Raw genomic sequence first — 5,509 nt, forward strand, 5'->3', positions numbered from 1 at the left:
AAGAAGAAGAAGAAGAAGAAGAAGAAGAAGAAGAAGAAGAAGAAGAAATGCTGATGATTTATGTAGGCTTATCTTATATCCTGCAAATTTGTCAAGGTTTTTAATTATACCACCTAGGTTTTCTTGTTGTTGTTGTTGTTGATTGTCTAGAGTTCTTCAAATATATCATCATATAGTCTACAAAAAGAAGTTCTGATCTCTCAGTGATTATTCTTATTCCCTCAATTCCTTTTTCTTATCTTATTGCCATAGCAAATATTTTTAATATAATATTGAATAAGAGTGGTGATAATGGACATAATTGCTTCACCCCTGATCCTAATGGGAAGACTTATAGTTTATCCCTATTACAAATAAGGCTTGATCTTGGTTTTAGATAGATACTACTTATCATTTTCAGAAAAGCTCAATTTATTTTTATGTTTTCTAGTGTTTTTAGTAGGAATGGGTGCAGTATATTTTGAAAATCTTTTTCTGCATCTATTGAGATAAGCATATTTTTTTGTCATTTTTGTTACTGAAATGATTATAGTTTTTCCTAATAATGAATCAGTCCTGCATTCCTGGCATAAATCTCACCTAGTCATAGTGTATAGTCTTCGTGGTATATTGCTGTAACCTCCTTACTATTATTTCATTTAAAATTTTTGAATCAATATTCATTAGGGAAATTTTTCTATAGTTTTCTTTCTCTGTTTTTTCTCTTCTTGGCTTAAGTATCAAAACCATATTTGTGTCATGAAAGGAATTAGGTAGGACTCCTTTTTTAATTCTTTTTTCAAATAGTTTTTATAGTATTGAAATTAATTGTTCTTTAAATTTTTAGTAAAATTCACCTGTAAGTAGTTGGCCAGGGGTTCTATCTTAGCTCATTTATGGTTTGTTCAATTTCTTTTTCTAAGATAATGAATATTTAAGTATTCTGTTTCATTTTTGGTTAATCTGAGTAATTTATATCTCTGTAAATCTTCATGTATTCCACCTAGATTGTCAGTTTCACTGGCATATAATTTGGCAAAATATCTTCTAATAATTGCTTTAATTTCTTCATTAATGGTGCATTATTTTTTTCACTTGTTATTGGTAATATGGGTTTCTTTTTTTTTTAAATCAAATTACCCAGTGATTTATCAATTTTATTTTCTTTTTTAATTAAACCAGCTCTTAGTCTTCTTTATTATTTCATTTTCTTTTTACTTTGAATTTTATTAATCTCCCTTGATTTTCAGGATTTCTATTTTGGCATTTAATTGTGGATTTTTATTTTGTTTTTTTTTCTAGTTTTTTTTTAAATTGATTGTCCAATTTATTAATCTGTTCTTCCAATTTTTTATTGATGTATGCATTTAGAGATTTATAAATTTTCCCCTGAGTCCTGCTCATCTGTAAAATAAGGTGGAGAAGGAAGCAGCAAATCACTACAGTATCTTTGCCAAGAAAACCCCAAAAGGTCTCACAAAAAGTTGAACACAACTGAAAAATGACTGAACCAACAAAAAGTACTGCTTTGGATGCTTTCCACAAATGTTGGTGTGATGTCTTATTGTTGTCATTCTCTTTGATGAAATCATTGATTGTTTCTATAATTAGTTCTTTGACCTATCCATTCTTCAAGATTGTGTTATTTAGTTTCTGATTAATTTTAATCTATTCTTGTATGGCCAGTTATTTAATGTAATTTTATTTCTGAAAAGGGTACATTTAAATTTTTGTTTTTCTGCATTTGTTTGTGAAGTTTTCACATCTTAATACATAGTCAATTTTTGTGAAAATGCCATGTACACCTGAGGAAAAAAAAGTATATTCATTTTTATTCCTACTCGATTTTTTCCAGGTCTATTATATCTAACTTTTCTAAAATCCTATTCATCTTCTTAACTTCTTTATTATTTATTTTATTGTTAGATTTATCTGGTTCTGAGAGGGGGAATTTGAAGTCCCCCACTAGTACAGTTTTATTGTCTATTTCCTTCTGTAACTCATTTAACTTTTCCTTTGAGAATCTGGATGCTCTGCCATTAGATACATACATGTTTAGTGTTAACATAACTTTTTTCATGTTTAGTTCTTGCTTTTTTGTTGTTGGTGGTGGTGGTGGTGAGTCAATCAGGGTTAAGTGACTTGCCCAAGGTTACACAGCTAGTAAGTGTTAAGTGTTTGAGACCAGATTTGAACTGAGATCCACCAAGGCTGGCACTCTATCCACTGTACCACCTAAGTGCCCCAATATTAATATAACTTCATTGTGTATGGTATTTTTTTTAGCAAAATGTACTTTCCTTGATTATCTCATTTAATTAAGTCCATTTTTGCTTTTGCTTTGCCTAAGATCATGATTGCTACCTCTGCCTTTTTTTAACCTCAGCTGAATCATAATAGATTCTGCTCTAGTTCTTTATTTTATTTTTATTTGTGTCTTTCTATTTCAAGTGCGTTTCTTGTAAATAACTGGATTCTGGTTTCCAACAAGTTGTGCTATCTGCTTCTATTTTATTGTTGAGTTCATTTCATTTACATTCACAATTATGATCACTATTTGTTTCCTTCTATCCTATTATCTTCTGTTTATCCTTCTCTCTTTACCCTGTCCCTCCTCAACAGTCTGAATTGTGACCACTGACTCCCTTGATCCATCTTCCCTTTTATCACACCCTTCCTTTATCTTTTCGCCTTCCTCCCCACTTCCCTATTCAATGAGTTAGATTTCTACACCCAACTAAGTGTATCTATTCTTACCTCTTTGAGCTGATCCTAATGAGAGTACAATTCAAGCACTGCCTACCACCCTCCCATTTTCTTTTCCACTATAAAAGTTCTTCCTTGCACACCTCTTATGTAAGATAACTTTCTCTATTCTTCCTATCCTTTCCCCCTTATCCCAGCATCCCTCTTTCTTATCCCTTCATTTTCTTTGAGACTGTCTCAACATAATGGACTCAAACCTGTCTATGTATACTCCTTCTAACTGCCCTAATAATGACAGATTTCTTAGAAAGTACTTGTATCATCTTCCCACAAAGGAATGTAAGCAGTTTTTTAACATCATGATTTCTCTTTCACATTTACCTTTTTATCCTTCTCTTGAGTTGTGTTTGAAAGTTAAATCAGTTCTGGTCTTTTCACAAAAAATGTTTGAAAAGTTCTCTATCTCATTAAACATCAATTTTTCCCTTGAATGATTATGCTTAATTTTGCCGGGTAGGTTATTCTTGGTTGCAATCCTAGCTCTATTTCCTTCTGGAATATCATATTGCAAGCCCTCTGCTCCTTTAACAGAGAAGTTACTAAATCTTGTGTGATCCTGACTGTGGCTCAAATATGTTTGTATGGTTTCTTTCTGGCTGCTTGAGGTATTTTCTCTCTGACCTGGGAGCTCTGGAATTTGACTAAAATGTTCTTGGAAGTTTTCATTTGGGGATTTCTTTCAGGAGGGGATTGATGAATTTTTTCATTGTCTATCTTACTCTCTTCATCTAAGATATCAGTGTAGTTTTCCTTTAACAATTTCTTGAAATATGATATGTAGGCTCTTCTTTGATCATAGTTTTTAGGCAGTCCAATAATTCTTAAATTACATCTCTTCAAACTATTTTCCAGGTCACTCAGTTTTCCAGTGATATATTTCACATTTTCTTCTATTTTTTAAAATTTTTTTAGTTTGTTTTATTATTTCTTGATGTCTCATGGGGTCATTAGCTTCCACCTGCCTAATTCTGCTTTTGAAGGAGTTCTTTTCTTCTGTGAATTTCATGCCCCTTTTAACATTTGGCAGTTTTTTTTTTAAGATTTATTTTCTTCAGCATTTTTGTACTTATTTTACCAAGCTTTTAATTTTCTTTTCATTATTTTCTTTCATCATTCTTATTTCTTTTCCTAATTTTTCCTCTATCACTCTTATTTCTATATTTTACTCTTCTAGGATTTCTTGGTTTTTTGTGTGTCCAGTTTGCATTTTGTTTTCTTTGAGGCTTTGCTTATAGCTGTTTTCACATTGTTGTCTTCTTCTCAATTCGGGTCTTGAACTTCCCTATCACCATAATAAGTTTTTGTGGTCAGGTTCTTTGCTGCTGCTGTTGTTGTTGTTGTTGTTGTTGTTGTTGTTGTTGTTGTTGTTATTTACTCATTTTTTCCCAGCCTGTATCTTGACTTAGAACATTATGTTAAAGTTGAGTTCTGCTTACCTGGAGATGGGGAGTCACTCTCCATCGCTTCAGGCTTTTTCATGCTGGTATTTTCAGGACAAATTCTGGGTTTCTGTAAGTTTTCAGTGCTTCCAAAGTGGTGTGATGCACATAGAGGTAGTTACTGTTCTCATGGTCTGCACTCTCGTTTTTACCCAGGAAAGGCCCCTGCTCCCTTCCAGATACAAGCACTAGTGTTCTTCTCTGCTCTGGAATGCAACCAGGACTGCTGCTCTCCTGCAGCCACAACCACTCTTCTGCCCTGGAACTGCAACCCAGAACTATGGAAGGTCAATAGAGTTGCCAAATAACTCTTGGTCCTGTGCCAAGTGCCAACTCGGGATCTCCTATAATCTTTTCTTCATCAGTTATCCAATCCCCTTGCCATCTCTAGACTGAGAACTCCCAAAGCTGCTATTGATTTTGTAGACACCTCCAAGGACGACTGCTGGTCTTGCTGCTGTGTGCCCTCTAAACCAGCCCCAACCCAAATGTCACAGACCTCTCCTTCTTACTTCCTAAGCTGTCATGGGCTGGAAAAAATCTCACCCCACACTTTTATTGGCTTTGCTGCTCCAGAATTCTATTTGACTTGATATTTTAAAACTGTTTGTCAGGAAATGTTGAAAATGTCAGCTGGGTTGCTGCCTCTATTTCACCATCTTGGTTCCCCCTACATTGTGATTTAACATAATTCAATTCAATTTTTTTTTATTTTTGCTGTTATTTCCATTTACATTGTTTTAGTTATTGTGTGTTTTTATCCATTCTGAATACTTCAGTTTCTGTCAATATATACCAATCTTCCCATATTTTTATGTATTCATATTCATCATTTTTGGCGCATAAGTAATATTTTGAATTCCATTCATGTATCACAAGTTGTTTAGCTATTCTCAGTCTACAAACATCTATTTTTTCTCAATTTTTTGTTATGAACAAAAGGTGAAGTTAAAATATTTTAAGGTATGTTTGGTATTTTTTGTCATTTGTCCTACTTGGGCAAGTATTTGAATTATTAGTTTTTGCTAGGTATTTTTTTTTAATATCTCAGAAATCATTTCCATGCAACTCTGTCTGAGTGGTTCTGACATATGATTCACCTCATTGATAGGCATTGTTTTCATATCACAAGAAATATGTGTCTGGTTACCCTTCTCTGTGTTATATGTGATCCACAGGAAATATAACTGACAATTTTTTTTTTAGTTCAATCATATTGACCTGGCTTGCATTATGGGGGGAAAATCATTTTCTTTCTAGAAATACATTAAGAACCTGTGGTCATTTATTCTAATGTAAATTCTGTTCATTTTAAGCTTCTTCTT

This window comes from Vombatus ursinus, unplaced genomic scaffold (assembly GCF_900497805.2).
Source record: "Vombatus ursinus unplaced genomic scaffold, bare-nosed wombat genome assembly UNPS02000582.1, whole genome shotgun sequence".
Lineage (NCBI taxonomy): Eukaryota > Metazoa > Chordata > Mammalia > Diprotodontia > Vombatidae > Vombatus > Vombatus ursinus.